Raw genomic sequence first — 11234 nt, forward strand, 5'->3', positions numbered from 1 at the left:
AACCCCTAAGCCTATGCTTAGTTCTCATATGCTTTCCCCCGTTCCACCTGCCCCCAAACACAAATACATGCACACATAGACACACATTTCTCCTGATTGTGTTTATGGAATGATCAGTTCTTCTATGATTCTGATCATAGAACTTAGAGGCTCATTCACTATGTTGGGCATGTTTTAATTTCAAACCAAGACTTCTGCCAATGGGTTACCATTTTTGGTTCTCTAATCTTATCACAAAAAAGAAATATTTAAAACATATCTGCACTACCCCTCTCACCATGATCTAAGTACCTCAAACTAGTATCTAGATAAGTTGAATTCCATTATAACCAGTGCTGCTCTGAAAAGAATGTGCTTTGCTTAAGGAAAATGTTTATATTTCATTCCCTGGCTTCTTCCAAAAAAGGTTATAAGTTTCTTAGGTAAATGGAGAACAATGAAAGCAGCTTTATCAGCACAGCCTGTTTAATTTCTTTTGAAAGTAATGCTACTAACCTTTCTGCAGTATTTTGGTAGATCCAACAGAGAAGATATCATTTGTATTGTGGAGCTGCCAAGTACAGCCAAAGTCAAAAGTTAAATATAATGTGCTTATTAAGGCTGTGTACTCTTCCCATTTTGAAATTTTCTCTACCCTTAGGGCAGGCACCAAGCTGTCTACATTTGATGCAATACTGACATCTGTAATGTTGAATAAATAGGAAATAATGAATCCTCAGACTGACTGTGACAGTTAAAAGACTTGTTCTCTGTCAAAACTGATCATAAGCAACAGTTTAAGACAAATTTCCCTTTTTGAATAACCAAATCTTTAACATTTGCTTGTGCAAGAGACATTATTGATCTATAAATACTGTCAACAAATTAGAGGTTTGAAAATCTAATCATTTTCCTAATGTCTAGCAAAAATTGAATTTAAGTATTAGATATTCAGTGTGTCCAACATCTCCTCATTATTTCTGTGCTATAGAACTTCCCTTTCTAAATGTAGGTCAAATGAAAATCATGTTTCCTTTGCTTTCTTTAAAGTCATTCTTAATTTCTTTTCCTTTTTCTCTGTGCTATTTCTGCTTCCCTTGATGTTTAATGTTCCAAAGTAGTTGAAGAATGTCAAAATATATTGCCCTAGATATGTACATTGCTAATTATTATTTTGCCTGTCATCAAAGTCCTTTCAATTGTAGGAAGAAATCTGATATAAATCTTGAGAATAATTTATTGTTTCAAATGAATCCCATACGTTATAACAATAATCACTTAATTTTTATTACTTATGTTGTCTTTCCAAAAGTGTCAAATTTTTGTCTTAGGAAATTTATTTCTTTTAAAAAATTAGTTGATTTATTTTAATTGGAAGATAATTACTTTAAATATTGTGATGGTTTTTGCCATGCATCAGTATGAATTGGCCATAGGCATACATGTATCCCTTCCATCCTGAATCCCCCCCTCTTACGTCCCTCTACTCTGTCCTTCCAAGTTGTCACGGAGCACTGGCTTTGAGTACCTCAGCAATCCCACTACTGGTCATATACCTGAGGCATCCAGAATTAAAAAAGACACACGTACCCCAATGTTCATTGCAACACTATTTACAATAGCTAGGACATGGAAGCAACCTAGATGTCCATTGGCAGATGAGTGGATAAGGAAGTTGTGGTACATATACACAATAGAATATTACTCATCTATAAAAAGGAATGCATTTGAGTCAGTTCTAATAACTAACTTACAAGTCTAATGAAAGTCTTGAACTGTCTTCATAATGCTGATTCCTAGAGTCATAATCACTTTGTTTATAACAAAGTGTCATTAACAATAAGTATTATTAGACCAAAAATTAACATTGATAATAATCACAGCAAATTTATATTAAGTAACAACTGACCACAAAGCTCCACTACATCTTTTATGCACATATGCCATTAATCATTGGGAAGCAGTGACATTAAAATCTTAATAAATGAGCAAGATAAAGCTTGGAAAGATCATTAAATGTGCTCTAGGTAATGCAGTGAAAGTAGGTCACACTGCCAATAAAAGAGAATAGGAATATAAACAGAGATTTGTCAGACATTTCTTGAGCAAAGAATCTCTCACTTAAGATTTTTACAAATCCTAGGAGATAAGTGTAACATTATACCAATTTTATAGATGAAGAAACTGAAGCAGTTAGGTTCTTTGCTCAAGATTACACAGCCACCAAGTAACTAACTCTGTTTTATTGAATGACTCAGCCAACAAATACTTTTTGAATGATTACTATAACTGACATTGTGCTGGGCCCAAGGTTTATGAAGATGGCAAAGACACAGTCACCGTCTTATGGCGATTGACTGCCTTAGGAGAAACAAAGTAAGCGTTAGTATGGTGCTGAGTAGGCTTCCCTGATGGCTCAGCAGTAAAGAATCTGCCTGCAATGCAGGAGACGCAGGAGATGTGAACTCGAGTGAAGGAGATATTCACAAGGGCCTATGGGAGTTCAAGGAGAGCAGTGCTCCATTTCACACACGGGAGGAGTGTGGAGGTGGAAGGAAGATGCTGTTTAAACTGCATGTTGGAAGATGAGTAAAAACTAGCTGAGTGAAGAGAGGGAAGAGAGAGAGAGGATATTCTAGAAAGAGGGGCAACAAGCAAGCTCAAAGGCTAGAGATGAAAGAAAGCTTGACAACTACTAGGAGTTGCAAGTGTAACTAGCAGAATAAAATGAAGAGGTGGATGGAGAGGTGAGGCAGGGAAAATAGCAGGCATGAGACTGTGGAACTTTGGGAAGTCTATTCTCCTGTCTGGACTTTTTATTCTGAAGGCAATGAGTGTGTGTGTTTACGCTCAGGTGCTCAGTCGTGTCCATTTGTGATGCCATGGACCGTAGCCCGCCAGGCTCCTCTGTCCATGGGACTTTCCAGGCAAGAACACTGGAGTGGGTTGCCATTTCCTCCTCCAAGGTGATAGGAAGCTGCAAAAAGAACTCTTGATAGGTCAGATCAGAAATGCTCTGGCAGGTGTGGCTATTGAATTGGAGGTGAAGGCAGGAAGAGTAAGAAAGTATGAAGCCAGTGTCATAAATGTCATGAAATGATAAATCTTAAACTAAATCATTGACTGCTGGAATTGAAGAATAAAAAGAGAGATGAAAGTAGCGAAACTGACAGTATTTGGTAAATGGATAGTCTGGGGAGGCTGAAAGAAAAATAGTGTTTTAAGTTTCTGGGAGCTTCTTATAGTTTGTAGGTTTTGTGTAAAGAGCATGTCTGTGTGATATGATTGAATCAGCTACATAAACCCTTCTGATTAGCCTATTTGTCATCAAAATGTTAAGTGCAAAAACATGTAACTGTGCATATCTTTTTTTATTTTTCTGAATTGTATTTTCTATAGAAGTAGAGTAGTTCAGATGCCAATAAACGGTTTCAATGCCTGAACTAAATAAATTAGCCAAGGGATGATTCCAATTAACTCTTGTCACTAAAAATTTCACTTACTTTTAAAATTGCAAAGTTGCTGGGTGTATCTCTTCTGTACATCTTTGGTTGCTTTAGTGATTGAGCATCATACAATAATGCTGTGAAAGTGGAAAGAAAACATGTTATTATGTTGATCAAAGGAACTTTTTGAAAGCTGCCAATTCAGTTAATAAATATTTTTTTCCTTACTTAATCTTTTGCTTATTCATTCTGAAATGATGATTACATAATCTGGGAATAAAAGAAAAAATGAGTCTATCTTCCCTAATTGTGGACTGTGAATTTGTTTGGAGAATGAAAGTTAAAGATTTGGAATCCCATTAAAGTTGCCTAAAGTAAACATTGTGTCTGTTGAGGTGAACCCTCCTACACCAGAGAATTCTCTAGGGTTCTTGGCATATGTTCCTACTACAGCTCAGGCGCCATCATTTACTGGGCTAGTATAGAAGTTGTAACCAGTTTAGAGAGTTAGAGAGAGGAGATTAAACATGCAGGTATTAGTATTCAATTCACTGGGTTTCTGAGAAGTATGTATTAATCAGCCCTGCCTGAGAGACAAAAGGTAGAGGTCCTGCTTCCTGTGCAGAACTGCTGGGGGCAGGGGGACTCTTAGTTGAGCATCTCAATATGGAACAGCAGTCCATGAGTAGAAACCGTTTCTCTCTCTGGTAATGAAGAAATCCAATGAGTAGAGCAAAAAAGGAGCCTAAAGATGAGAGCTGGCATGCCTGATGGTGGTCCCAGAGATGCCAGGTAAGGGGGTACTGTAGCAGAGGACGAGCAGAAGTCCACCTGAGATGGGCCATGCCGATTGTGACGCTTCAGCCTTGCCTAAGCCAATGGAAGAGTTGAGAAACTGGATCCACGTCCACCAGCAGAGAAGTCAGCATGGACCAAACCTCACTCACACCCCAGAACCTCCAGAGCTTCATCACAGATAAAAAAGAAAAGGGAAGGGGGAAGAAATTCTGAGAAGAATCCTGAAGTGACTGAGTAGTTCCCCTAAAGAAATCCAGTTTAAAGTGGAAGTAACTGAGTTGTTTGGTTTTAAAGGAATTCAAGTGTAGGCTATCAAACAGAGTCAAGGCTTGAGAGCCAAGTGTGGTTATAGAAAATGAATGAGTGTAGACAGTGGGGAGAGTAACTGCAGAGTTCCTGTCAGGGTGTAGGCTGCTGGTTGCAGGTTGATGGCTGGGCGCCGAAGCATTGTGCCTGGAAGTGGAAAGGGTATGAGCCTTAGAACAGACTGATGAGATTCCTCTGCTGGGTGACCTGGGGAAAATTATTTATTTCACTTTATAACAAAACAAATTATTTTATTTCCCCCAGTAAAATGGGTTTAAAAAAGAAAAATAAACATATTTTTGCTTTGCCATCCTAGAGAATGACTGTTTCTGTGCAGTGAAAAAATGCACTGGTTAGTAAGAGGCCATTGGCCTGTGTCATAACTATGCTGCCTATTCAGAAGGGAACTCTGTCTCTTCTCTGTAATATTCTGGGAAGAACTAGCTAAGATGGAAATCATCTCTTTCTTCAGAGTGTGAGATTATTTATGAATATTAGTACTGGCTCTAAAGTTTGGCTGGCGGGTCAATCTTTCCTCGTTTTGTCCCTGTGTGAACAACCTAGGCAGGCTTCATACATCATCATCAGTCAATTTTGATCTTTTTCCCAAGAAAAGCCATCCATTTCATAAGGTTTTATGTTTATTTGTAAGCATATGTAGCCAATATTCTCTGAAACATTTAAAATTTTCTTTTCAGCTTTTTCCATAGTTCCAATTTTATTTTTAAATTTTTCTATATTAGAGTTCTGAAAAGTTGGTCAATACTATAGCTGTTTTTCTAAATACCTGTTTTATTTCCTTTTTATAATTTTTTATATTAATTACTTCATTCTGCCTTCTTTCCTTGGGCCTTTTATTCTCTTAAAATTTCCAAATTGGATATTATTTTCATTTATTTTTTTCTATTTTAAAATAACAAGCATTTAAGAATACAAATTATTCATAAGTACTATTTATTCATTTACTCAATTAATAAGGTATTTAAGGCCATGAAATTAATTATATCTGTAGTTTATTGTGTTTCTTAAATGATATTTGGCAATTTTATCTTTATTATTCTCAAAGTTGGTGTTATTGACAAAATATTTTGAGCTTTTAAATATCTAAACAATTTGATTTAAAAATGTAGTCATATTTATGTAAAATTTCTATTTTCTAAAATATATAACTTTTTGCTACCAAGTATTTGAACAGTATTTAATTGTTCCATAGATACTTGACCTGCAAGTATATATTTTTTATTGCTAAGTAGCATGTTTGAAAATATAACAATTTCATTTTATTAATATAACACAGCTATTATTTATATCCTGATTTATGTCTTTTGTTTCCTTTAGATGTTTTGACAATGAATTGTTAAATCTTATATTACTATAGTCCTTATCTATACTACTCTTTTTTTTTATTTCTAGTAGTGTTTTTTTGATGTATTTTAATACCACATTCTTGTTGTTTAGATGCTAAATTGGTCCAACTCTTTGCAACCCCTTGGATTATAGCCTGCCAGGCTCCACTGTCCGTGGGATTTCCCAGGTAAGAATACTGAAGCTGGTTGCCATTTCCTTCTCTGGGGGATCTTCCTGACCCAGGGATTGAATCTACGTCTCCTGCATTGACAGATTCTTTGCCACTGAGCCATCTAGGAAGCCCTGGCAGTATTATTCACCTATAATAGTGGATCTGTTGTGGTTTAGTTTAGATGATGGCTTTTATCAATCAAGAATGACCTTACGTGGGACTTCCCTGGTGGTCCAGTGGGTAAGACTCTGTGCCGCATGTAGGGGGCCAGGTTCAATCCGTGGTCAGGGAACTAGATCCCACATGCTGCAGTTAAGAGTTCTCATGTCACAGCTAAAGATCCTGCGTGCTGAAGATCTTGAGAGAGCTATAACTGAGACACAGTGCAGCCAAATTAATAAATAAGTATTTTTTTTTAAATGATGACCTTACTTTAAGATTTTCTACCATATGTTTGACTTTGGATAATGTTAGTGACATTATTTTCACTTTATATGAAGAATTTAATTCTTAACTGCTTTTTTTTGCATATTTATGATCGTCCTTCTAAATTATACTAGAACTACTTTTCTTTTATTTTAATGAATTTTCTCCTGGCATAATCTAACTCATTATTCACTAAAGAATAAAAATGCTACCATGAGTACAAGCTTATTAAATATTTCCCCTGATTTTCTCATGCTGTGTTATTAAACACACCTTATCTGAATATATCTAGGCCATTACCCCAATTTCAGCACTTTCCCAACTGTTTTCCTTTCAGTAGTTTTCTTTTTGATTTTGATTAATTATAAGATTACTGTTGGGTGGAAACTGTTAAATTAAAATCACTCACTAGTAGAAGAACTTTGGTTCTTTTGAGTATTGTATTCTCAGTCTTGAAATAGAATAGCCTTAATGACAAGAATTCTTGCTGTTTTCTTTTCACACATCGATGAAAAATGATCATTTTGGAAGCTAAAGAACACTCAGTCCTTTGAAAAAAGAGTAAGTAAGCATGCAGGAAGGGAGAGAGGTGCCCTAGACAAACAAGAGGATTAGAACGGGAGTTAACTACTCCTTATACCCCATCTGCTTTCCAAATGTGGATCACTCCTTGAGGTCTGCATGAAACAGAAAATGTGGCTAAGGGCAGAGGCTCATGGCTGAAAAATCTTTATTACACTTGTCAAGAATAGCTGCAATCATGCTGAATATTGAAAGAGACTTTCTGTTTTCCTTATTCCCAGGTTGTGGTTATCCAAGGAGCTTTCTTCTTTTCAGATTTGAGATCAACAGTAATGTAATTTCTGAGTCCAAATCAATAATTTTCTGTCTCTCCTTTTCCCAACTAAATCAGAAGAAAAAATGTTATAGATCTTCTCTAACCAATTTATTTATGGAAGATTTTCTTTTCTGTACATATGCTATGCTTCGGTTTAATTTTTAATGGGTTTCACTATAAGAAGCTTCTTCGAGTGAACCAGAGGTTAAACATGATGATGAGAAAGCATTGACTCATTCTAATATTTCATCTTTTTCTGGGACATAGATTTTTATTTTGACCTTTAGTCTCTCTTGCCATACTAGTCTTAGCCGGAAGATAATTATAGCAGGATGATTTTCCTAATGGTCACAAAGGAAGTTATTATTTTTTGGGAAAATCTGTATTTTAAAAATTGACTAGTTTTCCTTATATTTGTTATACCCTAACTGTTTAAAAACCACCCTTTTAGATCCTTGTCTTAAGATAAATTTATTTGCCTTCCGCTTTTTTGGTTGTTATTGTTATGTTTTCTTATGTTTAGTTTCAGTAGCTTCTAATTACCTACAGTTGATTGTTTCCTAGGAATCTGTGAGAGCTGAAAGATGTTAAAGGAAAACATTCCTATCATTAGCAAAGCTTTATGTGTCCACTGAGGTCATGAGATGATATAGTGAGCTTCAAAGAACAGACACAAGTCACACATATAATGAGATCGTGGCAAAAAAAAAAAAAAGCAGTTAAAACAGCTTCAACAACATTACACTGGAAATTAGAAACATGAAACTAAAAATATTTCAGAGACCTGGAGAAAATATCAGTTCAAGGAAAATACTCCTGACACAGAACTATTGTACTTGTTATATAAATGATGAGGGAGCTTATTTGACTTTGTCTGGTTTGTTGACTATTAATGGCCTTTCCAATGTCATGGTCTCCTGTACCATGGCTTTATTTACTAGGCAGATGACTCTGGAGTAATCTGTGAAGCTCTCTAAGTCGCAGGTTCCTCAACTGTAACCTAGTGGTGATAGTCTCCTGCATCTCTGTCTCAAAGAAGTGCAAAGGGACAGGCAGGTGATGTAGTTGAATGTTCTCTTTAAAACGGAAAAATATGACATAAGCGTAAGTTACGATTAGTGCTCTTTTGGTCACACATTGCAATCTCCATTGTCTTACAAACCACATCTCGCATGCAATGATGACACATCACTTCTAGTTACCAGGACTGTCCTGGCTTTAGTAATGAAAACTCCATTTTTCCTCTGGGGAACCCCTCTGTTGCAGGCAAACTGAACTATTATTCACACTATAATGTGTAGGAGGCCATAGTTCATAACGTGTACTGAATTCTCAGTTCAGTTTGTGGTTTCACTCTTCAGTAGTAGAATTAACATGTTCATTAATTTGTTCATCATAAATTTTGGAGCATCCACAATACAACAGCACTTTTCTTTAACATATTGATGATATGAAGTTAAACAAAACAGATTGGGTTTCTGCTCTCAGAGAAAAGTCCATTCTATTCTAAGAGAGAGAAAACAAACATACTAAAAAGAACATAACTGTAAGTTGGGAGAAATATACTGAAGAAAAAAAGTAAACTTTTATGTGCTAAATTGCTTCAGTCATGTCTGACTTTCTTCAGCCCCATGGATTGTAGCCTGCCAGGCTTCTCTGTCCAGGCAAGAATACTGGAGTGGGTTGCCATGCCATTGTCTAGGGGATCTTCCCAAATCAGGGATCGAACCTGCCTGGGATCTCATGTCTCCTGCATTGGCAGGTGGGTTCTTTACCACTAGCACCACCTGGGGAGCCCAGAAACATCTGCTATGGTTGCCTTCTCCACAATGCTAGCCTGTTAGGTGTGCAACGGTGGTGGTTTTGTGACTAAGTTGTATCTTATTCTTTTGCAACCCCACGAACATGTAGTCTGGCAGGCTCCTCTGTCTATGGGATTTTCCAGGCAAGAATATTGGAATGGGTTGCCATTTACTTCTTCAGGGGATCTTCCTGACCAGGGATTGAACCTGGGTCTCCTCCACTGCAGGTAGTCTACTGCATTGCAGGTGGGTTCTTTACCAACTGAGCCATCAGGGAAGCCCAAACTTCTGTAAAAGACAATAAAAGGGGAAACCATCTTTAGACTAAGAAGGGAAAGGGACTATGTGAATTACTCCTAAGGCCTGAAGGATTTGAAAGAGCCAGAGGGAGAACAGTGGAATGTGAAGGAGGGGAAGGTTTGGGTGGGAGCAACTCCAGGCAGAGGAAAGAACATTATGTGTTGGATTTATCTACTCCGGTTTTGTATCTTTGATAGAGCACAACGCCTGGCAGAAAGTAGGTAGGTACTGAAGGACAACCTGCTGAATGAACAAATGTCTCCAAGACATAATTAATAGTTAATTCTAGAGTTTCAGTCCCTTCCATCCTTTACCGGGAGAGATCATTTGGGGGCACAATCACCTTTCTGCTATTCCTTACATCACTCTGAGAAGGTGAGCCTCTTGTCTCAACTATCTTTAACACTGTTCATGACCATAAGATCATGGCACCCTGTCCTAAGTCATCTCTGTTGGTTGCCCACTCAAGAAATCCATGCCTAATGCCCTGTAGTCCTTTAAGACCTATTACACTGGTTACAACAAGGACTGAAGACTGAAGGCAGGAGGAGAAGGGGACGACAGAGGATGAGACGGTTGGACGGCATCACTGATTCAATGGGCATGAATTTGAGCAAGCTCTGGGAGCTGGTGATGTACAGGGAAGCCTGGTGTGCTGCAGTCCATGGGGTCACAAAGAGTCAGACACGACTGAGCGACTGAACAGGACTGAACTGAACAACTAGGTCTAGTCATAAATCTTAGGGGATTCTTGATGGCTTTTCACATTTTCATTTTAAAGAATTAACTGATTTTGTACATAGACACTTTGAAGTACTATGAATGATGTTATTGTTTTCCCTACGTTTGCCTTTTACATGAAAAGTTTTAGCTTTTCTGCTTACAAGTTTGGTTACTTGTCTACTAGGGAACATTTGTTTTAAATAAACAGAAGTTTGCTACTCAGTGTTCTGGTCTGCCTTGAAGTCCTTTCCCCTTTATCACACCCATGATAAATTACTAGAAGCCCTTTAATGACAGGTTTATTTGCAGGAAACCTAATAAGATCTCTTCAAGTTGTCATTATTTCTTTTTCTTCAGAATTTTCTAGATATTAGTTGTTTTCTTATGGTAATTGCCACTTTTAAAAAACCTTATAGTTATTTATGCACATGGCTCTGCTTGTTTGTAAGCATCTTAAGAACATGATCAGTATTTATTTCTCGTTCCTGTTTAGGTTCTCCTCTCTATCTTCCCGCTCACCCTTGCTTGTGCTGTGGATGTAAGTAAGTAAGCGAAGTAAGTGAAGTCACTCAGTCGTGTCCGACTCTTTGCGACCCTGTGGACTGTAGCCTACCAGGCTTCTCTGTCCATGGGATTCTCCAGGAAAGTGTACTGGAGTGGGTTACCTTTTCCTTCTCCAGGGGATCTTCCCGACCCAGGGATCGAACCTGAGTCTCCCGCATTGGAGGCAGACGCTTTAACCTCTGAGCCACCAGGGAAGATGCTGCTGTGGACATGGTGGTCCTAAATAAGTAAACATTTGTTGAATGAAAGAAAAATGCTTCTAGATGATACAAAACCAAACGGAAAACTTTTGAGAATAACTAGAAGCAAATAATTGAGGTTTGAAAAATAAAAATGGAGGGGGGGTGGTTACAGAGTGGTAGTAGACATTGTTACAGTGTGTCCTCTATCAAGATAAAGATAATTAAGCCAAAGGATGCTGGGGTCATGGATCAGTCAGCACTCTCCTTTATCAGAGGAGAAGGGAGCCAATGAATCTTGTGTTGTAAGAGGAATGATTGCAACCTGGCCAAATTGTTCCAGTACATTCTAGA

The sequence above is a fragment of the Bison bison genome, unplaced genomic scaffold (assembly GCF_000754665.1).
Source record: "Bison bison bison isolate TAMUID 2011002044 unplaced genomic scaffold, Bison_UMD1.0 scf7180017864535, whole genome shotgun sequence".
NCBI lineage: Eukaryota > Metazoa > Chordata > Mammalia > Artiodactyla > Bovidae > Bison > Bison bison.